The 12,172-nt window shown below is 56.0% G+C and overlaps 1 protein-coding gene across 1 annotated transcript in view; it reads left to right on the top strand.

The window, feature by feature from the left end:
• Nucleotides 1-12,172, top strand: part of MCM5 (minichromosome maintenance complex component 5) — a 35,289-nt gene that overhangs the window by 22,753 nt on the left and 364 nt on the right. The window lies entirely within an intron of this gene.

Genomic DNA, 12,172 nt, shown 5'->3' with positions numbered 1-12,172 from the left:
CACACACACACACACACACACACACACACCTGAATAAGCAAATAAATCCATCATCCTGAAATGCTAGAAATGTATGTCATCATCACTCCTAACACTGGACTTAGACCAACCGGTGTCGCTCAGTGGTTGACCCTCAACCTATGAACCAGGAGGTCACAGTTTGATTTCCCATCAGGAACTGGGGTCGGAGATGGAAAGTTTCACATGCTCAGGATGCAGCCAATCAATGATTCTCTCTCATCATTGATGTTTCTATCTCTCTCTCCCTCTCCCTTCCTCTCTGAAATCAATAAAAACATATTTTTCAAAAGTGCTGGACTTATAAGGGTACAAATACAGGAAATGTCATCAGTAGGAATTCCAGGATTGTTCTTGGAATATTACTAATACTCCCAAAGGGCTCTGTGGCAGCTATCAATTTACTGTCTCACAGCTCTGAATTCACCTTCAGTACCTTCTCTATTACAAAGGACTGGGCTCTTTAAGAATTTCAAGCCTGTCTCCTTTACAATGACCATGATCTCATAAGGAGAGTAGAGGGCAGGGCGGTGGTGGATCACTTCAGGAAGAAAGAATAAGCTCTTGTTCCACTGTGCTGCGATTTTCTTTTCCTTGCTCTCCTACTGCGAGGTTCATCAGGGTGTGTGTGTGTGTGTGTGTGTGTGTGTGTGTGTGTGTGTGTGTATAAGGAAAGCCCATGTGCTCAGCTTCAGCCATGTGCCCAAAGAGGCAACTCCTAGGGGACCTCACAGACCTGGCAAGGTGCAGTGATGATATTGCTACTGTTTTTGTAACATAAACAATGCCTGAGCCAGGAAGCATGCCAAGATTGGTGCCCCAACACCCTCTGTTGGTGTCCAACAGCTACTGCTCACCTATGCCACAGAGGGCTCTTTCCTGGGCAACTTCTCCAGCCTATGGGCTGAAACACCATTTCCCAAGGAGGTCTGATCCCAGATATCAAGAGTGTATTAGTTTCCTAGGGCTAGTGTAACAAAGTACCACAGACTGGGTGGCTTAAAACAATAGAAATTAATTGCCTTACAACTCTGACAGCTAGAAATTTAAAATCAAGGTGTTGCCCTATCTTCTTTGGCTCAGTGGATAGAGTGTCAGCCTGTAGTCTGAAGAGTCCCAGGTTTACGTAATTCCAATCAAGGGCACATGCCCAGGTTGAAGGCTTGATCCCCAGTAGGGAGTTTGCAGGAGGCAGCCAATCAATGATTCTCTCTCATCATTGATATTTCTCTCTCTCCCTCTCTCTTCCTCTCTGAAACAAATAAAATTATAATTTAAAAAATCCAGAGCATGTGTTACTGTTTGAGTAAAAAAACAGGGCCCATGGGTGCTTTTTATGCATGTGGTTCAAGGGTGACCACTACTCTAAGGTGGGCCTCCATTTCCCCTATATTTACGGTGCTCAACTTCGGTTTACCTGGGCTTGAGGTTCCTGGGACTTTCTGTCAACATTGCAAAAGCCCTACCCACTTTACAGATAAGGAAACAGGTTCAGAGAGGACGATAGCCACAGCTAATAAGCATGGAGCCTGGAAGTCTCTGGAATGACGGCCAGCACTGAACAGGAAGGTACAATTACTGAGCCTTGTAGAGTGAGGGGTGAGGCCAGGGCTGAGTCCTAATGCCACCACTTCTGGCTGTGTACCCTGAGTGCAGTTTTTTAAATTTTTACCTCCTGGGTCTCCATTTCCCTAGATTTTAAGGGGATAATAGTGCAGATGGTGAGGTTTGGGAGAATGAAGTGAAGCATTTTAGTGTGGGCAGTGGGTGCCTGTGCTTACTAAGGCATCGTCAAGAGCTGCTGACACTAAATGCTGTCTATTGGGGCCCCCAAAGCAACCATGTGGCCCTTTACCTTGTCCAGAGCCATGTTTTTTAAACCCCAAGATACCAGATTTTTAAAATAAAAGTGGGCCCTCCTGTTCTCCCAGGAGCGTGAGGACAGTGTCCATGAGGGGGCGCCAGAGCACCAGGCACAGCAGCAGCCATCCTCCCACCTCCCTTTCTGCTGGCCATTCTCTGGCTCTCACTGGCTTCCCGGGGACCCCCTGGCCCTGCCTTGGGAACCTAGAAGCTGGCTGAGACCCAGCAGCCCAGACTCAGCCTGAAGAATCCGCCAGGCTCGGCATTCACCACTGACTGCTCAGACAAAACTTTTGCCAGGTGCAGACCCTGGGGGGACGCCCGACGTACTTTTAAAAAAAGTTTTTGCTTAGACTGAACAAACAAAAGTAAGAATCAGTCCCCCTTGGCCAAAGCTGTCTCCCAAAGGCCCACTTTGTAACCACAGTTACAGTTTCTTGGGTCTCTTCCTAGATGTAGACACATCAAATGTTAGAGATAGACCAGGTCTGGGTGACCTGGTCCCCCGGACCCAGCTGCTTCTCGCCCCCGCCCCTCAGTCTCCTGCTGGTAACACGGTCACAGCCAGGAGATGAGTTTGAGGATCTCCTGGCTCCCAGAATCCCCAGCTTCAAGCCCACCCATCCCTTTAAAGGGGGCTGGTGGCACTTAAGAGGGGATCCCCTCTAGCATAGGGAGGCCGGGCCTCTGTTCCCTCCACCCCTCCTCCTCCAGGGTCCTCATCCCAGAAAGGTCCACCCTGGTAGTGGAACCCACATTCACTTTTTCCCTGTGGAGGGAAGAGCAGAAGACTCCCTTTCCCTGGGGTTGCCCTGCAAGATGGGGCTCCGGTGGTGGGCCCCCCAACAGAACCCTGCCAGGTCTCCCCTCTCTCCAGCTGGGAGGGCAGAGGCCCCTGCACCCAGCCTTACTTAGCGTGGACATCTCTCCCTGAAGCCTTCCCTGCTCTCCAGGCTCAGGTCAGGCGCCCCTCCGAGCGCCCCCTCTCTGTCGGAACTCGTCTCGTTGGATTTAGTTTTCTTGTTTCTCTATTTCCGTCAGAGGGTGCGCTCTGGGAGGACGGGCTCTGCTGAATTGTATTTCTTCCCAGCGCTCAGCACAGAACGGACACTCCGTGGTGAATCATTTACCCATTGCTTTCCACCAGAGTCCACACTTCCCCCTTCTCCCAGGCCCACTAACGATTACACACCCCTGCCTCTGGGGTTAGCCACGGGCCAGGCTCTGCCCAGTGAAACAGGAGCCGAAGTAACAAGTGGGAACCCTTCAGGAGTAGGACATGGTCCTTCCAGCTCCCTTCCTCCTGAGCAGGGACTGGTACGTCCCAGTGGGGTCCTCGGTGAGGACAGCAGGAGCACATGTTGCACGAGTGAGAAATAAGCCTGTGGTGGCCCAGTCGTGTGGTGTGTTTGGGGCAGTTGTTCCTGGATGCACAAACATGTAATATCATTAAAAAAAAAAAAAATCCGGCCCGGCCGGTGTGGCTCAGTGGTTGAGCGTCAACCTATGAACCAGGAGGTCGCGGTTCGATTCCCAGTCGGGGCATATGCCCGGGTTGCAGGCTCGATCCCCACTGTGGAGCATGCGGGAAGCAGCTATCAATGATTCTTCCTCATCATTGATGTTTCTGTCTCTCTTCCTCTCCCTTTCTATCTGAAATCAATAATTTTTTTTAAAAAAAATCCCTTTTAGCTTAGATGAGCTAGAATAGATGCTGTTGTCTGTCACTGAGGTCTGACCTATATGCACACCTTCTCCCGAGTATGTAGAACAAAGTCATTGGAAGTCCCTGCTCAGCAACCTTCCCATCCCCAGGAGAGAGCAAGAGCTTCTTCTCATAGTATCAGCTACCATTCCCAGGGGAGCTTTCTGATTGGCTCTGCTGGGTCAGTCCTTCTGTCCTGGGCCAATCACAGTTGTCAGAGAGATGGGGGGACAGTGACTAATTGGTCAGACCTGGGTCATTTCCTCCCACTGTGGTCTGGGTCAGGGCCTGTTGCTAGAAGAGAGGATGAGAAAGCTTGGAGCAGAGATAAAGCATTAGCTGCCAACCTGTCTGCCGCTTCCCGCCACAGGGCGGCACTGTTAACCAGTCCCACGGAGACTTGGCTGTAATTAGGCCGAGAGGGCAGGAGATTATCACGAGTCCCAGGGTCCGCTCATGGGTGATCATGCCTGTTCCCCAACCCTGCCACCATGGAGGGACGCAGAACGATCCCCACGCGCACTCCTAACATGCTTCCGGTGGGGACGGCAAACGGGCTCAGAAGGAATGGGTCGCCTGGGCGGCTGGGATCAGGCGGTGGGGGGTGGGGGGTTTGGTCCAGGCCTTCCAATCCCCATCATTGCTGTGCCCGGGGCCAAGCCTACCTGGGCTGTGTGGGGCTCTGGCCAGGATCTCCGCCTCAGCCCAGGTCTCATCTGCTGGGTAACGAAGACAAGGGTGACTTCAGCAGGATAGCGTGTGTAAAGTGCCTGTCCTGGGGCTTGGCCATAGCAGGCTCCTCCTGGTGACCGTGACCAGGAGAGTAACAGCAGTACTTAATTCCACTTCTGCAGAGCAACTTTTCGTGTTGCCATGGTGACTAGACTCCCTGTGACTAGGCTTATTTTAGAACTTGGTCCACATAGAAGCGGCTTTGTCCTCAGGCCCACCTGCTGCAGCCTTTGTCCTGTGGGCCTGTCCTCTGGTGCCAGGCCAGGTGGGGCAAGCAGAAGGGTACAGGGAGCTTCACTGGGCCTCCACCTCAACCCTCCCCACCCCTCCGCCTGCCCCCTAAATCTGGCCCGACCGGAGGTTAGGCCTGGGTTCTACTCCTGCCTCCACCACAGGCCTCCCCCAGCCTCTCCAGCCTCTGTCTCTCGGAGGATGAACAGGAGATGATGTGTTTGGCTGGGTTTCCAACCTGGAAAGCAACTGTCATGCACCCATCATTTCTGTGCAGTTGTGACCATGTTGTCGATGCGGCCTGGGGTCCTAGCCCTTCCCCTGACGTCGTTTCATAATGTTTAGATATTCAAATCTGTGATAAAGGATGTGAGTGAGGAACCATGAGAAACGGGCCTTGGCTTGGAGGCAGAGCCCGGGCTGGAGAAGCACGCAGAGGGCCCCTTGGGACTCATGCCGGAGACGGCCGTGACCAGCCACGTGACATCTCTGGACCTCAGCTCCTCCATCTGTGAAATGGGAACACTGAGCCAGCTGATCCTTGAAGCCCCTAGAGGCTCTGAGGCCTGGGGGTCTGTGACCCATGAACTGTCCAGAATGTTCTTGGCATGCCAGGTGTTATGGGGGATAAGATGGGAGGAGGTGTGGGCCTGCCCTCAGCGACCCACACAGCCAGGCCACAAAACCCTATCCGAGAACTATAATGCTAGAATCAAAGGAAGAAAAGTACAGAGTTCTAATGACAGCAATGCCGACAGCTACACTTGAACCTCAGCCTTGCCCCACACCTTCACAGTCACCGGCGTTAAAGTCCCTCACGCTCCCATGCTCACCCTCAGGACTGTGCCCTGTGTCCTTGCCATCTCTCCTGCATGGACCCTGCTTACGCCCTCGGGCTGTTCCTTCTGCTGGGACTGCCTTCTCCTGCCTTCTCGGTCCAAAGCAGGACTCCACCTCCTCCTGGTTCATGGCTCCTTCCTCCCTCCCTCCTTCCTTCCCTCCCTCCCTCCCTTCCAGTCCTGCAGCTGCCAGCCCAGCGATGGCCCAGAGCAGGCACCCTGTCCACCCAGGCGGTGAGTCCTGGCCGCTCCCCCTGGATGATGAGCTCAAGTGCAGCTTCTGCTCCTTCTCTGGGCCCACGCCCCTCAAGCTCAGCTCAGGCCGTGGGGGAGAGTGGGCCATTGACATGAGGTGAAGGAGCGGAACCTCAGTTCGAATGCTGCTCTGCGTTACTAGGTCTGCCATCTTGGGCCAGTTTCTTAGCCTCTCCATGCCTCAGTTTGCACATGTGCAAAACGGGGACAGGGATAGTGATACCTCATAGGTTTGCTTTGATGATTAAATGAGATGATGAAATACAGGAATAGCTGGGGGCCTGGCAGACAATTTGTGTTAGTGTCAGTGCTGTGGTCATTGCTAGGGACTCAGGGAGTGGTGGTGGGATTTGATAGAACCAGGAGGCAGGAGAGAGAGAGTTGGGGAGGGTTTTATGGGTGAGGGAGCAGAGAGGGGGCTTGAGCTGGGGAGTGAAGGCTGCCAGGGGGTGTGAGGGGAGGCAGAAGGAGAGCAGAGGGCATCAGCCAGGGTCCTCCTGGTGTGAGAACTCCTCTGTCACAAGTGTCCCCTGCCAGCCAGCTGCTCTCAAAATAGCTGTCCCTGTTGGGGCTGTGGCTGGTGGGGGGCAGGGCTGGGAGCCCCATTTGGACACGTCCTGGGGCCCTGGGCTCTTGTGGTTCTGAGCCCGGCACCGAGCCCCTGTGACCTGTGCCTTGAGTGGGGACAGTGGGGCTCTGGTAGTCCCTCCTGTGTTGTGTGTGTGTGTGTGTGTGTGTGTGTGTGTGTGTGTGTGTGTATGTGCGCACGCGTGCGCGGTGGGCTGGGGTAGGGAAAGGGTCTTCCTGGCATGGGGGCTGGGGTGTTCTGGGGATAGTCAGGAAATGCCTTAGTGATAATGACAATAATGATAGCGGTCATCGCCTTTTTCATCATCATCAGAATGAGGCAGGCACAGCGAACTTGCCCACCATGCCCATCCTCCCTCCTCCTTCCAAAACAACCAAGTATGTGCGGTACAGCCCAGTGAACCACACTTCTCCCCCACCCCAGACTCCTTTGCAGCTAGGGTGACCATGTGACCCACTCTGGCCAATGCGATTCGGGTGGAATTCAGCTGAGAGGGCCCTGAGAAAGCTGTTGTGTTCCCGTTTGGTCCCGACTCTTGGCTTTGTGTGTCTCTGTGCTCGCTCCTGCCCTCCAGCCTGCTGAGGGAGCCGAGCAGGAGAGAGCCGGGGTGTTGGAAAGCAGGCGCTGGGCCGTCAGGGAAAGGACGACGGTGCGTCTGGTTTACCTCTGTCTCCCTCACCTCGCCTGGGCCTGGCATGAGCGGGCATGGACCCAGATACTTACTGAACCCCTGAACGTGTCTATGTCCACTCAGCAGACGCCTCTGCAGTGGCTTCTGTGTGCTGGGCTCTGTCCTGGGCACTGGCATAAAACCCAGGCCCCTGGGGGTCTGATGGACAAGGCGGCGTGTCCTCCTCTGTGGGCAGATCTGGGCTCACAGAGAGCAGTGTCTGAGCCGAGGGAACAAGCCCAGGAGGGGGAATGTCAGGCGGAGTGAATACGCTGCAGGAAAATAAACCAGGGAGATGGGCAGAGAGTGGTGGAAGGAGTGTCGATTTCTATTAGTTATCATTTAAAAAACTTTTATGATGGAAAAATACCCAACATCGGGAAAGGAAGAACGGAGCAAAGATCCCTGGGTACCCACTCCCAGCATGGTGCCCGCCCCTGCCCCTAACCCTGGTTATTGGAAGCCAAGGGGCAGGTAAGATGTGCAGAGGAGGCCTCTCTGAGGAGGGGTGTTTGGGCCAAGTCCTGGCAGGAGTGTGAGGGGCATCTGGGCAGGATGTTCTGGGTGGAGGGGGAGCAGGGGCATGTTCATGGGAGGACGAGGCCTGGCGGGTGTGAGGGAGAGGTGGGCGGGTGTCAGGACACGCGGCGTTGAGGGCCTGAGCCAGGGGCTGCCCGGAGCGGGGAGGGAGGACAGGGGCTCAGGGAGAGACCCCGTGGGGCCAGAGGAGCCTGGATACGGGTCGCAGACCCGGTCACCGTGAGCCTTGAATTGTGGTTTCTCCTCTGGAAGGAAGGACACAACTGCCCACCTCCCGGGCCACCTTCTTCCTCCTCTTCCGCCACCATAGTCCTCCCGGTTCTAAGGGGCTCTGGTCTGTCTGTGCTGCCCGGACGCGTGGTGTTGACAATTCCAGCGAAGGAGCAGGAAACAGGGCCGTCCTGCCCAGCTGCCTGCCTGGCCTCCCAGCCTGTGCCCACCCTCTCACCCACCCCGCACCTGACCAGTGAGCCGGCCCTGGTCCCACGGAGCCAGGCTGTTGGAGGTTGAGCGCAGAGCAGAAGTAACCGGAGTATATGGGTTCCCGTCCGGCCCCTCCTCCCAGGGTCCTCTGGCCCGGAGAGGGCAGCTCGGGCCCCAGGTCTGGGTGTTGGGCTGAGCGGAGGGGGTGGGGGCTGGGAGGGAGCATGTGATCTGGGGGAGCTGCCACACCTCAGGCAGCTCTGCTTTTCCGTGGGGTGGAATGGGAATGATGGAATACGCCTCCTAGGACTATTGTGAGAATTAAGTGAGGGATTTGGGAAGGAGCGCAGCCCACGGTTGAATTCTGGATCAACTTGCTGCTTTTCTGTGTGACCTGGTCCCACCTCTCTGAGCCTCCGTTTCCAAATCAGCAACATTGGGGTGGGGTGGGGGGAAGAACACCGTCTGGTGGGTTGTTGGGTAAAACGGGACAGTGCCCAGGAAGCCTGGCAGGGAGCCCCCCTGCATGTCACAGGTCTCTCCTTCCCCGCCCCTCCCTCACTTCCGCTGGGACCTCAGGGGCCTGGGGAGGAAGGGCTCTGTGTCTCTCTCCACGTGGGTGAGGACTCCCCCAGCCTTGCCCTGTCTTGGCCTGGTCCCAGCATGGCCTCCCACCTCAGGCTCAGCCCCTCCCGCCACTGGAGAACCAACTGGAGCTGGAGCCGCTGCCCTCCCTCCCGCTCCCCAGGGGGAGACCTGTATCCACGCCTTGTTACGGGCCTCGGGCCTCAGGCCTTGGGCTGCTTCTGCTCCAGGGCTCCAGAGCAGGTTCTGGTCCGTGTTCCATTTATAAATGAGGAGAGAGCCCTAGCTGGTTTGGCTCAGTGGATAGAGTGTTGGCCTGGGGACTGAAGGGTCCTGGGTTCAATTCTGGTCAAGGGCATGTACCTCGGTTGCAGGCTCGATCCTCAGCCCTGGTCAAGGCACATGTGGGAGGCAACCAATCGATGTTTCTCTCTCTGTGTGTCTCCCTTTTCCTTCCATTCTCTCTAAAAATCAATGGAAAAATATCCTCGGGTTAGGATTACAACAACAAAACAAACAAAATATAAATGAGGAGAGTCAGGAGCCTAAATGAAAACCCAGGTCTGTCTGACCCCAAAGCCAGTGCCCTTTCTGTTCCCACTTTGTCAGGTGGGCTGTACCCTGTGGAGGGCTCCGCCCACTCACCCGCTGGAAACAAAAGAGCCAGAGAACAGAACAGATGTTGAAGAGTTCAGTGAACGAATGAATGACTTACAGGCAAGTGAGAGAGGGAATGAGTGAGTGAATTTGTGGAGGCCCTTCATCCACCCTTCCCCCCATGTTCAACCCCAATGTCGTCCCCTCACCCACCTTTGCCATGGACCCCTCCTCTGCCACAATAGCCGGCTCCCCACCCTCACCTGCAGCCCACCTGCCTCCTCAGGGTGCTGTAAGAGGGTTGCCTTGGCAACCATAAGTTTCCAATTGAAGCAAAAAGTTCCTACTGCGGTTTGCAATAGAGAGTGACAGGGGTGGCAGCAGCGGAGAAGGTTGCCACAGCAACGGGAATATTTAAGTCAAACTTCGTGGTCTCCATGCGGGGAGATTAGCCTTAGCAAGTCAAATAGACTCGGGGCCCCTTGCCAGAGGGGGCAGCCAACTGCGTGCTGTGTGGAGGGAAGCAGCTGGCCTACTGTGTGCTGTGGGAGGGAGGCAGCCGGGCCTACTGGGCGCTGTGGGAGGGAGGCAGCCGCCGGCCCCAGGGGCTCATTGTTTCAGAGGGCGATGGATCTGGCTTGGCGCAGGGCTTGGGGATGGCTCCGTGTCCTCATTCATCTTCATGTTGGGCAGCACTTTTTGTCACCCTCTTTGCTAACTAGCCTGTCCTTTGTCGCTGCAGACGCAGCCCAGAGCTCTCAGACCGATGCCAGTGCTCCCTGGGCTTGCTTGGCCGGCAGCCACTGCGGAGTAGGTTAAACCACGAGCTCCTCCTCTAGGGAGGAGAGAGAAACTGAGGCCAGCGGGTGTAAGGAGAGAGGCTGTGTTGGGGCCTAGACAAGGCCACTTGCAGGGAATCAGGTCCTTTGGCTTCCCGGGGACCCGCTCTCAGCATCTGGTCTTGCAAGGCAAGCAGGGTGGGGTTGTACCCACCGGGTCCCACCCGCCCTGTGTGGGCAGTGTCAGCCCCTGGCTGCTGCCCTCTGTCCTCCCTGCCTGCTCCAATCCTGTCCCCTAGTCGGCACATCTCACCCTGCTGCTGTCCCCCAGGGTCCCTGGAGACCACCCTCCCCTCCACCTCCCGCAGTGGCCCGGGTCCCGCTACCCTTCTCCGTGCCGTCTTGATGGTGTCACACTCTGCATTACTGTCCATCTCCATGTGACAGACCCTCTGTCTCTCTCCTCTACCACTTTCTGCCCAGGGCCTGTGCCAGTGCCTGGCCCCAGAGGTGCCCGGTGAAAATGTGTAGGAGGCATGGGTGGTACCTGCCTTGGCTGCCTTGGTGGTGCCGGGAGACCAGAATCACACTTGCGCCCGGCCTGCGTGGCTCTTGTTGAGCGTTGACCTGTGAACCCGGAGGTCACAGTTCGATCCTGGTCAGGGCACATGCCCGGGTTGCAGGCTTGATCCCCAGTGTGAGGGGTGCAGGAGGCAGCTGATCAATGATTCTCTCTCATCATTGATGTCTCTCTCTCTCTCCCTTTCCCTTCCTCTCTGAAATCAATAATATATATATTAAAAAAAAAGAAAAAAAAGTTATCTCATAAAATAAAAAAAAAGAATCACACTTGCCTTTCCTCTCTGAAATCAATAATATATATATATTTAAAAAAAGAAAAGAAAGTTATCTCATAAAATAAAAAAAAAAAGAATCACACTTGCCCGGGGTCAGGGGAGGTGCCACTCGGAAACGCCTGGCACCGGACAGGACTTCAGTGCCCACAACCCATCGCTCTTAACTTTCCGAATTGTATGAAGTGAAGGGGCCTCTCAGCGCGTGGTTAGCCTGCGTGTGTTTGTGTTTGAGACTGATGTCACCCACCCCCGGGCCCTGGTGCCGGCCTGGCCCGCTCTTGTACAAACAGAAGGCTTTTAATCAGTTCTGCCCCTTGTGGAATGCCTTCCCCTTCAGCAAACATTCGTGTGCCCGTTGAGTCTTGGCTCTGAGGGAGGGAACGGGACCATGCGTGTCCTCACTGCGCTGTGTGAGGTCCTGCCAGGGCTTCCCCTGTCACCTCCCTGAGCGCGGGCACCAGCCCAAGAGGGAGGCAGGCAAGAAGCTGAGGCCCAAGCGTGGGCAGCGAGGCTCCGGGTAAAGCAGAGCTGGGATTTGAACTGCTCTCTGCGGCACTAGATCAGGGCAGCAAGTGGGGGGAGGCGGGGAGACGGGGGGCGGGCAGCACCAGGGAGGCAGAAACGGGGAGATGGCTGCTTTCTCTCCAGGGAGGGGCTCTCACTGGCACAGGGCCTTCCCGGCCTCCTGCTCGTCTTTCCCTCAGCACCTCTGTCTGCCCGGCTGGTCGTCCCCAGACACAGCGTGGGGTCCCGGCTCAGCCGGCTTCCCTGCAGGCACAGTTCCCTGGGTTCCAGCCACAGTGCCAGGACCTGGCTCTGGCGCCTCTGAGACAGGAGAGAGAGGGACAGAGATGGAGACAGAGGAGAGAGAGCATGAGAGACAGAGACAGGCAGAGACAAAAGATGGAGAAGGAGACAACGGCCCGAGTGAGAGTCAGGAGGGAGAGGCGGGTCCTCGGGAGCGGGCAGAGCCACAGAGAGACAGACACTCAGGATGGGGTGTCTGGGGGGCCCGGTGGAAGGAAAGGCTGGGACAGTCCTCACACTGTTGCTCCCTCCTCTCTCCCCTGCGATGCTCTCTCCTCCTCAGCCCTGCTCTGCGAGGCTGCAGGAAGGATGGAAGGTCGGGGGCCCTGAGGTCGGTCTGGCCCGGGCTCCAGCTATGTGACATCCCTCTCTGGGCCTCACTTTCCTCTTTTGTGAAATGGGAGAGCAGTACCTCCTTCCCCAGGACTCTGGTGCACACATGAGGTGGGGGCGTAGAATGGCCTAGAGTGGTGCTCGGAGAGTGCCTTCTCTTTTCACCCCTGCACCCCCTCCTCCCTCTCTCTACTCCACCCTGCAAGCTCGGACGTTCTCCAGGACCTCACCTCACGCCAGGACCGGGCCTCCTAGAGCCCTCGATGGGTAAATATTTACACCTTGAGGGTGTCCTGGGGAATGTCATCACCCTCTGTTAAACAAACAGATGTCACTGAAGAAAAAAGGG

Source organism: Myotis brandtii, unplaced genomic scaffold (assembly GCF_000412655.1).
Source record: "Myotis brandtii unplaced genomic scaffold, ASM41265v1 scaffold876, whole genome shotgun sequence".
Taxonomy (NCBI): Eukaryota; Metazoa; Chordata; class Mammalia; order Chiroptera; family Vespertilionidae; genus Myotis; species Myotis brandtii.
Note: the sequence above shows the minus strand (reverse complement) of the source record. Positions and strands in the feature narration are given on the sequence as shown.